Here is a 23,032-nt window from a genome sequence, read left to right on the forward strand (position 1 = left end):
AATTTGATAAGAATTCTGAAAAGTGTATGAAAAAATTGAAAAATCACTCGATTCATCTGTAAAAACATCTTTTAATGATCATTATATGTACACTACTCCGCCTGTAGCTCTTACAGGGTTACTGACAGTCCAAAGCCCGAGTAAAGGATTGGATATTGACTCAGCAACCACATACCGTACAAAACAAACTTGCTAAAAACGCTTACCAGAATAAACAATTTTAACCATTTAAACTCTCTCCTGACAGTTGAATGATCTTCTTTCAGGAGAATTATCACTCCTCATGATCAAAGCTGAGATTCCTCGGAAATCACGAGGTCGGTGTCTGTTCTGACAACCACAGAAACAATTAATATAGGTACAAGGAGTGTCCAGACAACATGGGAGACCGGCAGAAACAGACAAATAGCTTCAGAAATGAGGAGATACAACTTGACGGTTCTCAGAATAAGTGAAACTCATTAGACCCAAGCTGGACAGAAAATATTAGATTTGGAAGAGATGATACTGTACTCCGGTCAAAAAGAAGAAAATGCTTCACACATTCAGGGAGTTGCTCTGGTGCTGTCCAAAGAAGCACGTGAAGCACTTATTGGATAGGAATCTCATGGATCCTAGATCATTAAAGCATTCTTCAAAACACAGGGAAAAGATGTTGGAGGTGGATAGGATATATATTACGGAAATCATGAAACTGCATCATGAGACAATTTGTAACTTGGACTGCTCAGTCGGAGAAAAACAGAGGAAGACCAAGGAACACATTGGTTTGGCAACTGGAGACGGATATTAAAAAAATGAATAACATGTGCAACTACTGGAAAGTTTTGCTCAGGACAGAGTTCTATGGAGAACACCGAATTCAGCTTCCACTATATAAATAATATATTTTAAACATACTTGGTTTATGTACACGCAAACCAGACCACATCATATCATAAAACAAAAAGTAACAGTTTTATCGATTATCATGCCAAAAGTGGCTGTGATTGTGAGAGACTGTAACGAATTAATTGGGAATAACTTAAGAATAGTAAGTGATATGATAGTAGTCAATAGGTTAAATAAAAGCTTATGATGACCTTTGTGTTTGTCACTTTTCTTCATAAGTATATACAATTTAGTTACTTAACAATTATACGATAAGCATATATATATATATACTTATAATAGTCTATAAATAGTTCCCGGAAGTAACTCGTACTTTATTTTCCTCAGATATAACATGAACAAAAAAAGAGTTTATAAAGTAAATGTTAGTTAAACAGGATCTGTAGTCTGTATTTTCTGTTATTGAATGAATTTTATTTTAAAAATGAACAATATTTGGGTGAACAATTGTTTTCAATAACTTCATCATCAAGCTCTACAGTTATAAGTCCATAATTATGATATTTTACAAAGGCTGGATCACCGGATACCTAAACTGAATATTATAAGCCTCTTTCCCCCACTTTTTTTGATCACCTCTATCTTAATGTTCACATCCATCATTCCCAATTCGTTTATCGTAATTACCTTGATAACACCCCTCTTATTACGTATTATATTCACACAACAATCTTATTATTACTATTACTATGGTGGTTCGGCTTCAATTGACTCATGATTTCAACTATATATAAAAATTATTAAAAATCTCCACAAAAAACCCCCTTATCATATGCTCACTAGTGACTGGCTCCATGAGGTATTTCCTGGAGTTCCAGTGAGAAGCAGTAACCAGTGGAGTTCAACCAGGTCTGTTGGGAGATATCAACTCACTGAAGACATTGGTGAAATGGTTGCTCAACTTCGTGGATTGGTTGAAGTTAGATATTAACACCGTTGGATATCGGCTCAGTGGTCTATCAGTTAAGTGCTCTTGCGCGAGACTGGCATGTCCCGGGTTGGAATCTCGCGAGGTGGGATCGTGGATGCGCACTACTGAGGAGTCCCACAATAGGACGAAACGGCTGTCCAGTGCTCTCAGGTTTTCCATGATGGTCTAGCTTCAATTGACTCATGATTTCAACGATGAAAATATTAAATTCTCCACAAAATCCGTTCTGATCTTAAATTCATTATTACATGCCTCATTTTGACCTTTGTAAAATATCATAATTATGGAGTTATAACTGTAGAGCCTGATGATGAAGTTATTGAAAACAATCGTCCACTCAAATATTGTTCATTTTCGAATATTCTATTGCGATCTTTAAACTGTTGAAATTTTAAATTTACTTAGTATTGTTTGTTTGAATCTTCCCATTGACGTTTAGGACTGCAACTGGTCAGTCTCTGTGGTGCAGGTACATCCAGCTGACAAATCCCAAATAGGACGAAACGCGCGTCATGGATTCCACTGCTAGCCACTACTCATATTCAAATGCTATTTATAGTTAATTTTATTTGACAAAATAAGGATTATATGGTAAGAAAGAATGGTGCTAAATGTTTAAAATTTTGAAGTGTCATGCGGTCTCACAAAGCGAGTTCTTTCGAAAAACATCTTTGAATATTACCCTGTCTGACCATCCAAAGGATCACACAAGTTAGTTAAAGCTTAATTGTGGAACATTTAGTCAATTCTGGACACTTCGCTACACTGAAAACCTTCTTCAAAGTCATAACGTCAGAAGAGTCGGCTCAATAGGAATCCAAATGAAAAACTTATGTACAGCAAAGGCTATTGATGTTTACCAGTTTAAGCCTAACCTTTGAGTACAAAAGCAGTGTGTTCAGTTCCTTATTCCTCCATGGTCTTAACTTCCCTTTTTATCTTCTATAATCTATCGTTTCTGATTTTATTTCATTATTTCTACCCCTTCCCAATTATTTTCGCGACTGAGAATCAACAATTATTACTATTTTTAATTATTCTGCTCTTAATAGCTATCAGGTGGACAATTATCTTCCTCTTACCACTTTTTCATCAGCCGATTATTACATAACTTACTTTCAATATCTGATTTTAAATCCCTGACAACATACCACTTCAAGCCTGTAAATATTCAACACCATTATATATTATTATAGAGTACCCATTTTCGCAAATAAAATTAGCTATAAATATGATTGTACAGCGTCAGTAAATAAAATCGTCGAAAAGAGGAAAATTTCTCTACTAAATCGCTTTCTTTCTTCTTCAATAACACAAAGGGTCCCTTTTGTTATTTCCTAGTCTGTTATATGAACTATGAAACAAAACAATCTCCATCAATGTCTTACAGGAACAATAATCTATAGATAATTGATGTTTCAAGGGCGATCCCACCCTAAGTTGCTGATTGTCACATTCAGAGTGATCAGTTATGGTGAATACCTCAGTGCTATAGGATGTCAGTCAAAACCCAAATAGATTCATGGTAGAATCCCTGACTCTAACAGCAGATAAAATAGGCTTGAATATCAAAACGTTGAGGATAATGAATCTCACGTTTAATAAAAGCTAATTACGTTCATCAACTAGTTGATAAATTTTTTTAAAATATAGGACTTAAAATAAATATAGATTGCCTTTCAGTCAAATTACTTACTAATGTGAATTAAATAATATTGATGAAACGGCCGTTTAGTGCTTCCAGGTTTTCCATGGTGGTCTAGCTTCAATTTACTCATGAATTCAATGTCAATCAGAAACTGACTTTTCCTGTTAGAGTTTAAGTAGTTGGTATGAGACACGAATAAAAAGAGCTTTCAAATAATAACATCATTTTGAATATAGTGACATATTAAGAGAAAGATATCGCAACTAGCAATGACTATTGTGCTTTAATACAAGGCTTTAAATGATACTGAATAAAAAAAAGAAACATGAAGACCTGAGTAGTATGATACGCTTGATGTTTGATGTTAAATAACTTTAATCAACCTGAATAAAAAAACGTTTTCAGTCTATTGATTTCTATATAAAAGCAGTCGTTACATCAAAACCAGAATCATTCAAGAAAATGTATCGTATCAATGCTAAAACATTGGCAACCCTGTTTATGCATTTATACTACTGATAACCTTATAGAAATCTACTGATAGTCTATAAATTCTTGCCATAATTAACAAAATATTTCGTTATCTACCCAAGACCTAATCAAGAAAAGACCTTACTCCAGAGTGTGAATTTACCAATGAAAAAATCTATGAGGAAAATAACGAATTTCTGTATATTCCCATAAATTGATAAGTATGTCAACCGATGAAATTTTTGAAACCCTGTTACATTGCTTTGCAATTGTTTATAAATTATTTGTTTTTTAAGCGAGACTAATTACACATTGAAAAACATGTGTTACTAAGACATTTCGTTGTATCGAAAGTACGATTACAAATATTTTGCCACCTAAAGATCACTGTTTTACTTCGATTTAATTAGATCTGAGTAATAGTTCATCAAATGAAAATGAAGAAGCTAATACAAAGGAAAAACCTAACTAATGAAGAAGAAACCAGCTATCTTGACTTACTAACTTAATAGATAATGCGGTTTCGTTAAATGCGATAGCTACTAGGTTTCGGTTTACTTATGAACACAAGAACTGGGAAGTCTCAGTAAAGAAGAAACTAGCATCCTAGGTTCTAACAATAACAGACCTATAGAATGTGTGAATTCAAGCTCTATTAATTAATAGCATGTTTATCAATATGAAATTTATGTGATGACTGAAATTTAGCCCCGGAAAAAACATTTTATTCATAAATTCAGGACAGTAACAGGATGCTAAAATCTGTATATGGAAACAGAATAAATATCATTTCATTCACCGAAAATATGGATATAACCTTGAAGAGATAAACAATTTGGTATGATATCGATAAATCATTTCAAAGATTAATTTCATCCTATTCGCACATAGACAACAACAGCAACAACATGTATTATTACCACTCAACTAGTATCATCAAATACATTGATGTAATACTAGTAACTCAGACTGCAGTCACAATATTATGACTTTATTAACCAAATCATAAACACTTCTGTTCATCCATCAATGCAAAGACAACAAAAATGATATAGACAACAAAACAAAATTTCAATCAATCTGTCTACAGTCATAAATTTAACCAATTAATTAACCAGTGATCTAAATCATTCTACATGTTTTCTCTCTTTCGAAATCACATTATTCACAGTTGAATGAATTATGTTTTGTGAATACATTTTGAAACAGTTAATTGACTACATTATGAACTCATGTGTAATTCAATTACATAAGTTGATTTTTTTTCCTATTCACTAATCAATTAGAAATAAAGTAAATGCAAATTTTACTATTTTCAATTCACAGGACGATATTTTCTTTATGTACACAGGTTCGGTGGTGTGTTGCATTCATGTTTGTTAGCAATGATAAACAACAATGACTCTCTAAGTGTTTTCATCAAGAGTGTTCATATTTGCACACAACTATATGTCAACAATAGATGTTTTCAGTGGTAATTTAACTAATGTATCCGAATTAACTACCTGCCATATGCTCATGCTGTAGTTCAGTGCTATCTAGTGACCTTTTCTATTCAAGAATCACCCATTTGTCCTTCATAACCTTGAAGTACGCTTTTAGCATATTTATTTTATAGGCATAAATAAAGGTAATAAAATTATTAAGAATTTATTGTATTCAAGTACTCGTTGCAAGCTTTACATAAAGATACGTACCACAGAACACATATCAGTACAAATAGACCCGCATATATAAGAAAAATATTGTCCTGTGAATTGAAAATAGTAAAATTTGCATTTACTTTATTTCTAATTGATTAGTGAATAGGAAAAAAAATCAACTTATGTAATTGAATTACACATGAGTTCATAATGTAGTCAATTAACTGTTTCAAAATGTATTCACAAAACATAATTCATTCAACTGTGAATAATGTGATTTCGAAAGAGAGAAAACATGTAGAATGATTTAGATCACTGGTTAATTAATTGGTTAAATTTATGACTGTAGACAGATTGATTGAAATTTTGTTTTGTTGTCTATATCATTTTTGTTGTCTTTGCATTGATGGATGAACAGAAGTGTTTATGATTTGGTTAATAAAGTCATAATATTGTGACTGCAGTCTGAGTTACTAGTATTACATCAATGTATTTGATGATACTAGTTGAGTGGTAATAATACATGTTGTTGCTGTTGTTGTCTATGTGCGAATAGGATGAAATTAATCTTTGAAATGATTTATCTATATGATACTGAATCATTTATATTTTCTAATATACTTAAACTTTTATCGTGATGACTCCTCCTAACCCTTAAAGGGGTATAGACGGACTCCAGCCCAGTTAAAGGAGGAGGGTTGAACATAGACTCAGCAACTACATCCCGTAGAAAACAAAACATGGGTCTCACCGGACCACACTATGCAGAACCAGATAGATCATGTTTGCATCACCAAAATATTTAGAATATCCATGGACGATATAAGAACAAAATGAGGAGCTGACACAGATTCAAATCACCATCTACCTGTTGGTTGCAAAGATCAAACTGCAGCTAAAGAAGCACCGTAAAACTAAGGAAACAGTATTAAAAACATTTAACATAGCCTTCATTCAAGATACTGCCTAGCTAAACGAATTCACGATAACTACCAACAAAAATTTCTAAGCCATACAAGATCTACTGGAAGGAGAAGAATTCACAATGAAGGACAAGTGGAAAGAAATCAAGAAAGCAATAACTTGAACTTGTCAGGAGGTTGTGGGTCGCAACAAGCATCGTCATGAGGAATAGATCTGTATAGAGACCCTGATTAGGATTCAAGAAAGAAAGGACATAAAGACAGCAATAAACAACAGTCGAACAAGAACAGAGAAAGTGAGGTCACAAGCTGAATACATAGAACCAAACAAGCAAATGAAGAAGAGCATTAGAGCCGACAAGCAGAAATACCTGGAAGACCGAGTGGTGACAACGGATGAAGCTGAAAGAGAAGGAAATATGAAACAACTATATGACATAACAAAGAATGTGGTAGGGAAATATAGTAAATCATAGACACCGGTCAAGGGGAAAGAAGGCAAGACAATCACTGAGATTGAAGGAAAGTGGGACAGGTGGATGGAACACAGTTTGATGAACTCTTGAATAGACCTGTCCCACTGAACTCATCGGATATCGCAGCAACACACTCGGACCTTTTTATAGATGTCACTCCACCAACGATCGAAGAAATGAGGATGGCCGGTCATCAGACAAATCAGGATTGGGAAGGTATCAACAAGACTAGATAACACACCACCTGAAACACTGATGTCAGACATAGAAGAAACTGAGAACATGCACCACGTTCTACTCAGGAAGATTTGGAAAGATGGACAACTCATCAAAACACCAAAGAAATGAGATGTGAGAAAATGTGAGAACTACAGAGGCATCACACCAATATCGGTATCAGAAAATGTTTTCAACAGATTGTTGCTGAACCGGATGAAAGATTCAGTAAACGTCTAGTTTCGAGATTAACAGGCCAGATTCAGTAAGGATCGGTTGCGCACAGACCGAATGGTGACACTACGGATCATTATTGAATGGATCTCGTCACCGTAAATCAACTTCCTTCACTATGAGAAAACATGTAACAGAGTGGATAGTAGAACCTGATAAAATATTCTTCGACACTATGGTGTACCTGAGAAAATGATCAACTTCATCCGGAATTCATACGTCGGACTACAGTGTAAAGTAATGCATGGAGGACAGCTGACAGATACATTTTGTGTGAGGAGTGGAGTCAGACAAGACTGCTCGCTCTCCCCCTTTCTCTTTCTTCTGGTGGTTGACTGGATTATGAGGACCTGCACATGTGAGGGGAATCACGGACTACAATGGACAATTTGGATGTAACTAGACGATTTTCATTTGGTAGATGAACTAGTTTTTTCTGTCCCATACACACGAGCAGATGCAGGTGAAAATAACTAGTGTATCAACAATCTCTTCAGTAGTAAGCCTCAATATACACAAGAGAAAAAGCAAGATCCTCAAATTCAACATGGACTACATCAACCAACCCAATCACACTTAATGGAGAAACTGCGTCAGATGTGGAAACGTTCACGTACGTGGATAGTTTCATCGATGAACAAGGAGGATTTGTTGTAGATGTAAATGCATGGATATGCAAAGCAAGGACGGCATTCCTAGCGGTGAAGATTATATGGAACTCAAAACAACTGTCTGTCAACCGACATCAAAGTCACAATCTTCAATACAAACGTGAAGTTAATTTTACTGTACGAAGCTATAACTTGTTGAACTACCACAATCATTATCAAAAATGTATTTCTAAACAATTGTCTACACAAGATACTCAATATTCATTGACCGGGTACCTCCAGCAATAATCTGATTTGATAGAGAACAAACCAACTTCCATCTGAAGAGAAAATTAGGAAAAGATATAGGAGACGGATAGGACATACATTATAGAAACCAAGAAACCGCATCATGAGACAAGTCGTAACTTGGACTTCTCAATTGGAAAAGAACAGAGGAAGACCAAGGAACCCATTGTTTCTGGAATTGTCAGCAGACATCAAAAGAATGGAAAGCAAGTGGAAACAACTGGAAAGGAGTACACATGACAGAGTTCTATAGAGAATGCTGGTGGGCTATCTTTTCCCTTCCCCCAAGTGTGGTAACAGGCCTAAATATGTGTGTTGTTTTTATGATAGTTTGTTGACCAGCTTTGCATATTTAATTATTTCAGTACCATTATTTAGCATAACTGTTCAATAGTTGATCATATTTCCGTAATATCTGTCGACTAAATTAATCTACAAGCCTTGGTAATAATGTTTTTTGAGTATCTATATTAAAAGCAGTTTAGAATAAATTTTAAATATTTTCTTGTATTTTTATAAATGGATCAGAAGGGGTTTTGTAGAGATTTCAGTATTTTCGTAGTTGGAATCATGAGTCAATTGAAACTAGACCATCATGGAAATGATCTGAACTGTCCCCTTATTATTTATACTTGAATTGAATAATCTATAAATTTTAGGCTTTCACAGTTCTATGTGCTTCCATAAGAATTGAGCTAAACGTTTTCAGATAAGTTTGCTTGTATAGACTTCAGACCTTTCACTATATTCTTTACAAATTTTAATTTTTATGTCGTCGTATTTTGTAATAGTCTTTTTATTACCATAAATTAATAACCTCATCAATCATCATTTTATTTTTGAGTCTTATAAGCATTATCATAATTTTTTTGAGTGTATGTAATTTAAGCTCTCTATAAAAGTAATTTGTTTATGGTTGCTTACTTACTTACTCACACCTGTTACCCCAAATGGAGGATAGGCCGCCGACCAGCATTCTCCAACCCACTCTGTCCTTGACCTTCCTTTCTAGTTCTATTCAATTGTTGTTCATTCTTTTCATGTCTGTCTCCATTTCTCGGTATAATGTGTTCTTTGGTCTTCCTCTTTTCCTTTGGCCTTCAGGATTCCATGTGAGGGCTTGTCTTGTGACGCAGCTGGATGTTTTCCTCAACGTGTATCCTATCCACTTCCAGCGCTTCTTCCTGATTATAAATCAAAATTTGTTAAGTCAACTAAGTAATCTAACTTTCATATACAAATATTGAGGGTTTAAATTAACAACCCAGTTTAATGATCAAAATACTATTAATAAAATATCTTAATATTAGACTAATATTCTTTAATTGACATTATTTTAGTTTGCTTACATAGAAGATGCAAAAATTATTTAGTTTACTATTACCTTAATCAAATCTGTTCATATAAGAGGTCATGTGATAAAGCTGTCGACTGAATTGTGTAAAAATCATATATTCATTTATCGCCTTCAATAGCCCTTTCTTTTTTCCTGATGTTTCCCAATGGGATTATCACATTTAAAGTGTCAGAAAAATATGTTTTACATGTATTTCCATGTTTAGAAATTGAAAAAATTTAATTTAATTATGACTGATTTTTCATTTATGACTAACTTATTCATTGGCTTCCATCTAGTTACTATTACATGCTGGTCATAAGTTATTAATTTAATATTTTTGGTAATAACAATGAATTCTCCTATAAATGGTATCTTATTATATACATACATATATATATATATATGCCCCCAAATGCCCTAGTACGGCCGAGAGTGGAGAGAGCCCACCCTCTCTCTCGAAATGCTCACATATGACCACGCGTATACAGACATTGCCAGAGAAGTCCTACTCACTGCCTTCTCGTGGCGCGGTGCTGTTTACGAAGTTAAGATGACGAAAAGCGAATGTCCAGCGCTTTAACCGGGTTGGTGGATATTGAGTATTCAACCAGGGGAGTCGGAAAACCCTGATTCTAAACAATGGTGCACATGGGCTCCAGTACCCTGAAGGAAAAAATGGCGTATGAATCAATGGCTGATCACCGGCTACCATGGGACTGCATCTCCTTGCGATGCTCCGCTGCCTTATTGGTCAGACGTTTAGGTCGAAGGCTCAGGGTGTGGCGCCCTAAGAAAGCCACCTGCTTCGGTCTGGGCACCTGGGAAATATCATCGCCCTTACACAATTAAATGAAATGACAATTTTTTTGTGTGGCGCATTTATATCTGGTGCCCTTTTGTACCAATATATATATATATATTTATGACGAAACGGCCGTCCAGTGCTTCCAGGTTTTCCCTGGTGGTCTAGCTTCAATTGACTCACGCTTTAAACTATAAAAATACTAAATCTCCACAAAAACCCCTTCTGATTTTCAGGATTCGTTAGTCAGGAGAGCCATCGTTATTATGAACTCAGGAAAAGATCAGCTAAGAGAATAAAATAAACATAGCAAATATCTTTCAATTTAATAATTATCCTAAGAATATTATTAACCACTTATTAGAACGAAATGATCTGTTTTCAAATGAGAATTTTAAAGAAATATTATTGATTGATATCCTAGTTCTACCTTACCGCCATCTCAAGACAAAAGAATTGTAACATATCTTGAAACCTTCCAAATTAAAACATCCCTTCAAACAATAAACAATATTGAAATGCTTTGGTTCGAATAAAAGAAAAGACCTATTTCATATTTTCATGGAATTGTGTCTACATCTTGGCTTGTTTCAGCTGTGGTACTTTCTATATTGAAGATTCTTCGTAAAACTTTGAATAGCACCAAGGTACGCCTAGGCCATATTAAAAGATCTCCTAAGAAACCTGTGAAGCGGGAAAATTAAATTGGCTATATCAACACATGATTTAATTTATAATCTTCAAATCCTTATGAACAGTATTAAAGTAATTCAGTAAGGTAATACCAAATGTATGGAAAGGCGAATAGCTGGAGCGTTTCATATAACCCTTGACAGCTCTGTCCTCACTTGGAAAGGACTGATTATTCATCCGACTTGAACGGTTTATCCAAGCAACCGCATTTTATCCTATTCATTTCTCATACATTTTAATACACACACACAAACAAAAATTCCAACCCTACTCCTTCTTATTATAAGTTTCCCATTTTAAACACCACCAATATACACAAAAATAAACACAGTGATATCTTAGAATCACCTTGGCCAAGGATGATACAATATTGACATAATCAGCTTATTTTGATTAAACTGAATGCTATATCTATTCCTCTACACTATTTAAACTTGTGTTAACTTAATCCGGCTATCTTCTAAAAATATTTTACACTGAAAAAATGGCTTAAACTAAGTCATAAAACATCAAAAATTCAAATTTCTACTCATTAAGATAATCACAATTATATCATTACTTTATTAATGATAATTAATATAGAGTAAACTTCTAACAAAACAATCTGCAACAAACTGAAAAATTACGTAAGACTAAAATTATAAGCAAAGATGAACAGTGGCTAGCAGTGGAATCCAGGACGAGCGTTTCGTCCTATTTGCGACTCGTCAGATGGATGTACCCACATCTCAGAGTTGATGTTCATTCTGGGATTCGAACCCAATACCTTTCGTTTCAAACACCATCGCGTTATACACTCAGCTACCGAGTCCTGATAGCCACTGTTATATCGTGTGCGTGCGTACGTGTACCCTGTTTGATATTTGAAGTGATGATCCCCGCCTATTAGAGAGGAGTGAATTATCGATCAGAGCAATGAACAGTCTTGAGTACTTATCAGTCCTGCTTTCTGACTAGCCCAGTCAGTTAAGCCCAGAACACCAATAACAACCTCTGAAATATGAATCATTATTCACAAACATACTGGGTTTATATTACCAATCAAACAGACCACATCGTACCATAAAATAGAAAATAACATTTGTACAAGATTTGGCCAAATGTGGCTGTGAATAGGGGGAACAGTAATTAATAGAATAGGGATAACTCAAGAATGGTATATCGTATAATGATAGTTCATAGGTCAAAATAAAGCTTATAATAAGAGAGACACAAATATGAATAGTTAAGTTACTTAACAATTATACAATAAAAAATATGCGTATCATATTGGTCCACAAATAGTTCTCAAAAGTTACCATTCATAATTCTCTTCGAGAGATAACAGCCATTAATATATTTATTACATTTCTATATTATTCTTTAGATTGTTGATTTAATGCTTATAAATAAATTTATCTTCAATGAATCTTTTTTAGTATCCAAGCTAATTAAACCATTAATATGGAATTATCATTTAAGAATATAATTTAATATCATAAATATAAATTTAATTAAAATTCTTAGATCCCCCCTAACTTTTTTTTAAAAAATAGAGAAATTTAAAATATCTAAGAAAGAAAAAATAATATGAAAATTAATGAAAAATTATTATAGTTTTAAGTTTGTTCCTTTTTTTTTCTTTTTCATCTATTAAACAACTTTTAATTGATTATTAGAATTAAATAGAAAACAATAAAAAAAAAAGTATAAGCTAAAGATAGAGAAGAAGTTATATTACATTAATACTTAGATAAATTGTAAAATGTGATTATTCTGAAGAAGTAGATTAAAAAAACAAAATGAAATTTAATTTAAATTTTTGATTAAAACTATATATAAAATAAATATCAAATGATTGAATAAATTTGGGATTATTTTAGATTAATGGTTAAAAATACTTTTCTTTTTTTTTTCGGACAGACAATATATTTAGCTAAGTAAATAAAGTGATAGTGTTTGAAGTGAATCGTACTGGGTTTGAGTTCTGGAGTGAACATCAACTCTGGAATGAAAGTATATTCAACAGACGGATTCCAAAGAGGATGAAACAAGTATCCTGGATTCCACTGCTAGCTACCATAATCTTATCAGATACGATGATCATATTCAATGGAAAAGTGATTTGATAGACAATCAAATAAAGAAATTTACTGTATAAACTGAAATATTTAGTTTCAAATTAATTTTTTTATTACATAACTGTTTTATGTCATATATTTACTAAGTATTCAGTGATAAAGATTTGGTTGTTTATTTGCATTTTCAGATGGATTGGATTCTCGGTGATAATGTAATGAACTATTGAAAAGAATCTTACGAAAGTAGAAAAAATACTCTTTTTTCGTCATATCAATTCAATTAACCATTCTGTGACCATTCACATTTCAAATGAGTTTTAGTTAATTTTATTCTGTGCCTAATCTTTCGTACATAAATGTAACACTATGCTTTATAAACGGACCAAAGTGGTCCTTGAGTTTTCAGGTGAAATTTAAACAGTATTTACAGATAGGTCGTTTGTTCTTCAGCAGAAGGTAAAACCAATGGTTATTTTGTGGTGCAAACGTTTAGATTTGATAGAGATGAGAAGACTTAAGAAAAATAATTAAATTGAAATTTCTTGAAAGTGATTGTGAGGAAGTGATTGGATTTTCTTGACGAAAATAGTAGAAAATGAATAGAATTAAAATTTGCGAAACATTTGAAAGTGAATAATGAATTTAAACCTTCTTGAAATTTAAAATTAACGAACTGACTACGTAAATATCCATACATTAAGCTACGAAGAGTTCGTCCATCCTAAATCTAATGTTTATGCGATAATAAACAATAGTTTACATTCATCCGAATTCCTTTTATTCCTCGTGATAACTTATTCATTCATATCAACCGTATTTTGATGAATTAGTAATGACCTAAAGTTAGACAAAGTGAAGTTTACGCTCACTCAAAGTCGTCGATGAAATTTATTGTCACCCGTTTCGCTAATATAAAATGATTCATTTTCTTAATCGATTGTGCTGACTTTTAATGTTTATTTATTGGAGATTTAACGTTAGCAATTTACTTTTTCTGACTAGTTGTCATTCAACAGTAGTATATCCACATCATTTTATATGATCAATTATGCAACCACATAATCTACACATTCGTACAAAACTTCCACCTTGATAACATACTTATTCATAACCAAGGTGTTATTCTTTTTTACTATTAAAATTGTAGAATACCAATCAATTCATTTTGGTAAACGTGAATTCTATAGGAAAGGTTTGCTTTTACCATTTCTAGTTGGAACGCCTACCTAGAAGCACATTAGGTAATAAATATAAGTTCATTATTATAACAACATATATGAAGAATAATTTGTTACATTTCTATGTTACATTGGTAACAGATCTTGTAAGTTACATAAAGTTTGTCTGGACACCTGTATAATAAAATAATCTTTCTTAAAATTGTAGATACATTTATTAAATTAATTTCATAACTAAATAATCAGTTTTAGTATAAAAAAAATAATTAACATATGCCAAACAGGAAGAAACTTACATCCTGGATTCTATTATTAGTTACAACTCATCTATTTTTAATAGTTTAAATGTTCAGTGTTAATTGAATCACGAATATTTTGTAGTGTCCTTTGCTATGCCAAGCCCACATAGCTTATTCTAGCTTCCGGAAAAGCAAATTTATTCATCCATCTTCACTTACATTTTGACCTCGTTAATTATTTGCTTATCAACCTTGACTGTTTTCATGTAAACGACGTATGTGTATGTATTTATTATATTACTCATAACATGTCTATGACTTACGTTTGTTCCACCATAAATATCGGTTCACGGTTGATTAAATTGAGTTGGTTCACTTGCCTTCTCTATTGCGTGTCATTTTGTTTTGTTTGTCTTCCCGAATAACGATTGTACACAATGTACGTATTTGAAATCCATTCTCATATCTGACTTATTTAATTTCGTTACTCACAAACTTGATTTAAGTGAATGATTATATACGAGGATTGACTAAATGTATATTTCAATAACGACAATCACATGATCAAACTGTAGTCAGATCTCCGACGACTAAAATTTGTGTAATAGTGTTTTGATATTACTTTTTTAAGCAAAAATGTTTAAAAACTATATGATGAATAGTGTTTATTTGCTTGACTTCTCATATTAATAGAAACTTTTACTTTGTTTACCTTCAAAATACCAGAACTAACCATATTTATATATGTAAGTAACGTTTTTGAATCATGATGTGTGTGATTTCAACCTTTCTAAAGCACTTTCTTATTATAGTAATAAGTTGTTCAAGCAGGGTTCAGCTGATTTAAAAAAAAACTGTTTTTTATTGCGTCAGTTATGCAACTTATTGCTAATTGACACTAATTGATGTGAATCTGTCAGAAGTCATTGAAATACTTATTTGGTTATTAATTTAAAAAACTCATGTCAAGTTTATATTTTCATTTCTTGATAGTCTATTAACAGAGAAACGGGAATCGATCATGGAAAATAACTTGTCCAAAGGATAAATAAAGTTGAATTCACGAGTCGATCTAAGCTAGACCACTATTGAAAATCTGGAAGCACTGAACAGCTGTTCGAGCGTGAAACCGAAGGTCCTGGGTTCAAGCCCTGAGTTCCGGGATCGTAGATGCGCATTGCTGAGGAGTTAAATTAAATATAGAAAAAGTGAAAGTCATAATGACATTGTTTTTTTAAAATGTAAGTAGTGTCATAAAATTTAACAGATTCATTTAAAACATTATTACAACCAGTATATATATATGGCTGTTTTATGTTCATTTTTTTATGTACTTATTATACCTTATTATATCTTCAAGGATTCCCATAGGATAAATAATTCCAATTTACTTTAAGCTTAGTTATATGTAATAAAACTGAACAAAAAAAATTTTTATTTATATTTTTTAGAGTTCTAGAGCGAAGATTTTTTACAAATGGAAATTACTTTTTATCTATTACAAACTGGTATCAACTAAAAAGTATTATTGGCAATAGGATAAAAATGGCTAGTTATGTAATGGTTGAAGGCTATGAAACAGTGCATAGATAGACGTTTGTAGGGCACTCAAGTTTTATGTTATGCTCAATACCTTATCGTTTTTTGGTAATGCATAATTTTAAATTTATGTCATGAATTTACTGAAGTTGGAAATTTGGACTATTATATTGCGTTTAAATAGTTTAGATATACAATGTTAACTGCGATAATTCTAATTCTTACCTCTGAATCACGGTCGCATACCATAAAGTTTTTTCAGTGTTTTCTAGTCTAGTAGGTGTTTTGATGCAATGCTTCTAAAAGTTAAACAAATTTTCACAAATTATTTATCTAAATATTATCTCATTAAATTTATGCTGATACTTTAGACGTTTAAGTGCAGATTAGTCTGGTATATAAACGTTAGAAAAGTCTCAACGTATGTATATATATGAATTTATCAAGATAATTTGAGTTCAGTCACTGTGTGATGGACAATACTCACAAGGATGTTTGTAAATAGTGTATGGAGGAATATGGTGTCAAAGTTGCAACAATTGCCAGACAGAGTGAAAAGTTTCAGTGCATTGAAACTACAACGTTTGCAGAATACTTGGTGGTCAGTCGAGAAGATAGTTCAGATTTCAGAACACATAGGAAGATACATATGGACGGTTAAAAGCTATGTATATGTACTATGTAAATACATTGTAACGTCTCTCAATAAGTATACCGTCTTCCTGTCTATTGTCCTGTTTTACGCAAGCTAGCTAAGACAGAATAATCACTATAGAAATTAAATCTTGTAATTAGAATTTATATTTATATAGATTTATGATTTTAGTAATCATATTCAGTACTTAGTTAAGAAGATTTATGATTGACATAAATTTCAATAATGCTGCTAGTTTTCTTGTGTGTCGTTTTTAGTAATAACAGAAAAATTACTCAATTCTCATAATTAACTTTGGCTTTTAATATGATTAAGATAATGATAAATATAAATGGTACTGAAGTGAACAAAACGCGGGTGGGGACAATCGAATGTATTTTAAGCACAAATTACAGACTATCTCACTAAATTCTGATAACCATACAGCAAACAGTTAATTTGCAAAATAACAATCAATTGTCTCAATCTTCACTGTTCCTTCTGTGAATATCAATCCATCTTCTCTACTTTCATTGTTCATACATTTTCCTACCAATTGCGCTTCATTTCAGTTCTTTCCTTATTGGTCTTCTGCCAAAATACATTCCATGTCTGACCATCACCACATACTACTTATGAGGATACAAGTAGCCCACACCACAATACTACTCATAAAGGTGATGTTTTATTTTCATTACTATTTTAATAGTAGATATAATCCAAAGTTTAAAAAAACTGAATTATTTTAAAACAAATTATTCCAATATAATATGATTTTGCTTTTTCTAAACAATATGCCAGTCATACTTAGTAATAACAACATTAATAGTAATAAACTTTTAGATCTACAACTTTACAAAAGTAAAAATACTACTTCATGTATGTAAGTTATTCTTGATGTGACCTGATTGTGTTCAGTGGATTCTACAGATATCAAACTATGATATATCTCTTAGACTGAAATCACCTTTCTATGCTTGTCGAATTTATCACTGAAAAGTATTCTAAAGAACTGAACAAGCCAAATTGAGACTCTTTGTTTCTATATTACTGATTGAGAGAGAGCTAAAAATTTAATATGAAATGACGTTACCAAGTTATTTTCTTTACAAATAATTAAGTTACAGAGATTACATCAGATGTTTTTAAAGTTAGAATTAGATTTGGTTGCTTCATTGATCGTCTCTTTAAAGATTAATCTGATAACTGGACTGTCATCGATATACAGCATTCATAAGAAGTTGATAAATTCAGATATTTCAGACAGCTGAAGTGAGAACTCAAAAACAAATGGGGCAAGTTCCTCTCATTTTTAATATCGAAATGTTGCCTCCATGCTGTCTTAAACGATATCTGGTTGCTAAAGGTCTCCTTGAATCCATCTACTTTAATTTTCAGAATTTATTGCCAGCCAACGTCAATTTAACTGTTGGTAACCCACAACAACAGTGACAAAAATCTATCAACAATCGGGTACACCGTGAAGTGATGAATTGTTAATTACTTCATGGATGTGAAACATATTTCTGAAGGTAGAAGACATTAGTACTGTGCTAGTGTTTGGTCAAATAGAATTTAGAAGTATTACTAAGGTATAGTGAAACTATCTAGTAAGTCCACATGAAGATAAACGATGCAGTTAATGAGAGTAAGTATTCATTTCTACTGAGAATACTGGAACTAATGTTAAGAATCTGTATATCCAGCCGAATGAGGATCATAAAAGTCTATTGAATACTGGAAGTAGACATGCCTAAGTACAAAGACTTCCTGTCTTGAGTCCCCTCAGAAGCCGTAGTCTATGGCTATAAGTCGGTCACAGTAATGGCGTTAAGTTCAATCTTTACTTTACTATATGCACGAGTTTTTATTGTGATTGGTTTACAAAATGAAGTAAATAAAATCCCAACCTCAAATTTGCTGGAAGTATGCATAATGTGTTCCGTCAATTTAGAATCTTATCATAACCCATAGAAATCTGATGTTTTAAATGTTCCCATTTGAATTATATCAAGTTGCTTTATTCTTTCACGTTCGAAATACAATTTATGTTCACTTTATATGTAGTTTTCGTGGTAGTAGTAATTGTGATTACGTAACTCCTAACAGGGAATTTTTCATTCACTTGTCTTGATGAGTTTTCGAATTTTTTTGGAATACGTATATTACTTAACACATAAGTATTCGACCATATGAGTGTCTCTCATAATTCTTCCATAATTTTCGTGGTTGAAAGCATGAGTCAATTGAAGCTAGACCGCCAAGGAAAACCTGGAAGCACTGGACGGCCGTTTCGCCTTATTGTGGGACTCCTCAGCAGTGCTCACAATTATTACTTCTTTTATTTATCTTTATCGATAAGAACTTGGCTGATATTATTATATAAAATATGAACACTGCCTTTTTAACTAATTAATATTGTTATGTTTAGGTTGTGAACAGCCGAAGCAAACCCATGAATATAAGCAAATTCATTTCATTCGTCTACGTCCATTCTTCTTGCTCTACTCAATTTTATCAGTGGGAAAAATTACGTGAAATTCCGGTTGGTTTTTCGTCGAAGCTGTTTCATTAAAGATACGAATTGAAATTTACTTGACACTGGATACAATATTATGAACTTTAAATCATGTGTATTGGATGTTTGAATTTATCCACTGGTGTTTAGGACTGTAATTGATTGACCTCTTTTTTGGCATATTTGATTCCTGTGAGGATTACCTCAATATTGCCATGGTTAGCAATGAAATCTAGGACGCGCTCTTCAACCTGTTCGGGACTCGTCAACTAAATGTACCTGGATCCAAAAGTTGATATTCACTCGGTCACTCGATCCCAGTACTGGTCGTTTCAAACTCAATTTCGTCATCTACTTAGCTACTGAGTCTAGATAGGTACTGGCTTGTGCAAACGGGGTGAAGAGACTGGTCAATTCTAGTCCTAAACGACAACGGATAGACTCAAACGACCAATATAAATGAATGGAATTTGGTGACATTGCAAAAGACAGTGGATAACTGGACTCAGTAAGTAAATTGATAACGTCATGGCGTTTGAAGCAAACGGTAATGGGTTCGAGTCTCGAACTGATACAACAAATCTGGGATGCAGGTAAGTCTCTATGTCGAATTCCAAACAGAATAAGCCTCCTGTCCTTGATTCAACTGCCAGTCACCATCCTTTTTTACTTATAATGATTATGATTTTTAGTTTGAAAACTGTCAAATATCATCAGTCAAATCATTCCTTTCATTGTACAAAGTAAAATATAAAAACTATTCAATCGAGAATAACATGATTTTATGATTGCTTTCTTTGTTTCTAATTAGATGACCATTAAAGAAATGGGGTTTTTTTAAAACATATTTCTTGTGAAAACATTTTTTCAAGAAAATCTCTATTAGTTCATTTATTTAGTTGTTTCTAATGTTCTTTCTTTTTTTTCTCCAACATGTTTCATATTTTCACTTCAATGAGTTCGTTATTTTAGAGGTCAATTATGGTAACAAGGCTAATGAAAGTAAAATTAAGGTCATTCAACATTTTAACAATATTCTGATGGAATAAATATAAAATTTAAATGCATAAAAACGAAAGAAAAAAAAGAGTTAACGAATTCTTAACTTTCAGTTAGTATATATATAACAAGTCATCGAGGTAGCAAATATAGTACAAATGAACCTGAGAAATACACTAGTTTATTTTACTGATAGTTAATATCAAAACCATAGTAACTGAATTTGAAGCAAAGTAGGAACAATATTATGAATAATGTAAATGAAAGTAAACAAAAACTAATGGCAGATGAAAATGCTATTTATCTTCCAAAGCCACGACGACCACTTTAACCAACTCCGCTTATTTATATACGAATTTTATGGACAATTGATGATTCATACATATAGTTGAAATCATGAGTCAATTGAAGATAGACCATCATGGAAAATCTGGAAGCACTGGACGGTCGTTTCGTCCTATTGCTGAACTCTTCAACAGTGTGCATCCACAATCTCGCTTTGCGAGATTCGAACCCAGGAATCGTTAATAAATATCATAAGAAAAGAATATACAAAGCATTATTAACAAAACGCTTGATGAACGTCACATTGAAATAAAGTCACATTAACCTAATACAAAGCGTCAAGTGAATGGAAATCATATTTAAAATCAATATATATTCTTAAAATTTTATCTCGTCCTAACAGTTGATGGGTTGTCACTTCTCATTACCTTTTGTTGGGATAAGTCCCAAAAAGTACCAATAGGAATTAACATGTTCCTATTATGCTATAGTATTAAATCAATCCCTGTTTATTCGTTTAAAATTATGCAGTAAAGATTCGACTACTAATTCATTTCTAGTGACACATTATGTACACGTATAGAGATAAACAGATAAACAGATGTGTTGTATGGATTATTTTGTAGAGATTGTAGAATTTTCATGGGTTAAATCACGGATTGATCCTAGGTAGACCGCTATTGAAGGCAAAACAGCACTGAACATGTTTCTTTCCAGTCTAGACTCTTCATCAGTACACATACATGACTCAGCATCCGGATATCGAACCCAGGACTTTCACGTTTAAAACTTATTATGCTATGAAATATTTCGTCACCTCGTTACATTTGATGAATTTATACAATAAATTAAGTGCTTCAAATGTCTTAATATCAACTTGAATTCGTCAGTATTTCGTCCAGATATGTGTAAATACTAAGTTGGATTTAACGTTAATAAGGTTAAATTGTTTGGAAGTTTTCCTGTAGTTTTCCGCAATTCCTCAACTATGTTTATGAACAAATTACATAGAACTGATAAACTGATGAAACTATAATAGATTTGGGGGTTGTTTGTGGAGATTTTTAGTAATTTTTATATATAGTTGAAATCATGAGTCAATTGAAGCTAGACCACCATGTAAAACCTGCAAGCACTGGACGGCCGTTTCCTCCTATTATGGGACTCCTCAGCAGTGCGCATCCACGATCCCACCTCGCGAGATTCCAACCCACGACCTACCAGTCTCGCGCGCGAGCACTTAACCGATAGACCACTGAGCCGGTATCCTACGGTGTTAATATCTAACTTCAACCAATCCACAGAATTGAGCAACCATTTCACCAATGTCTTCAGTCAGTCTCCCTACAGACCTGGTTGAACTCCACTGGTTACTGCTTCTCACTAGAACTGGTAGGTCCTGGGTTCGAATCTCGCGAGGCAGGATCGTGGATGCGCACTGCTGAGGGGCCCCACAATAGGACGAAATGGCTGTTCAGTACTTCCAGGTTTTTCATGGTGGTCTACCCTCCATTGACTCATGATTTCAACTATATATAATAGATATATCAGAAAACAATTTTCTATAAAAAGTTGAATAGACGCTAAATATATTAGTACACATCTAGTGTTTAAAATATAAATTCCATATTTTTTTCTCATAAAGACACTGAAAGCTTCACCGTTAGACCATTCAGCTTAGGGAACAAAATATCATCGAAAAAAGGAAAAGCATATGAATAAGATATTTTACTGAAAATCAGATGACATAATTTAAAACAAACAATACAAAATAATTTGTTGCCGAAGCGTTCTATACAATGCTTAATCCTACTGCTCTTAATAGAAAGGAAGGCCTTACCATACATCTTACTTGAACTATCTATCCTAGTCACCTAGTCTGATATTATTTACAATTTACACTATTACCTGACAAATTAAACTCTATCCTTTGTCATTATAAATGTCAGACATTTTTCATCATTAACAGTGCACACATACACACACAAATTTACATACATGTCGCTTATGAATCACCTTGACCGAAATGACATGACATTGATTTATTCAGAATTGTTTTTTGATTGATCGCACCTAATATTCGTGTTTTTCCGTTGCACTATTTAAACTTAGATTAATGTTAATTTGGTTATTTATTCTCTGAAGAAGTGGCTTACACTAAGTAACGAAACTTCAGAAAATCTAATTTTTCTACTCATTGGGATATTACAACTATATTAATTTATTTATAATTTTTATATATAGTTGAAATCATTAGTCAATTGAAGCTAGACCACCAGGGAAAACCTGGAAACACTGGACGGCCGTTTCGTCCTATTATGGGACTCCTCAGCAGTGCGCGTCCACGAACCCGCTCTCGCGAGATTCGAACACAGGACCTACCAGTCTCGAGCCGAAGCCCTTAACCGATAGAC

The sequence above is a fragment of the Schistosoma mansoni genome, chromosome 2, assembly GCF_000237925.1.
Source record: "Schistosoma mansoni strain Puerto Rico chromosome 2, complete genome".
NCBI lineage: Eukaryota > Metazoa > Platyhelminthes > Trematoda > Strigeidida > Schistosomatidae > Schistosoma > Schistosoma mansoni.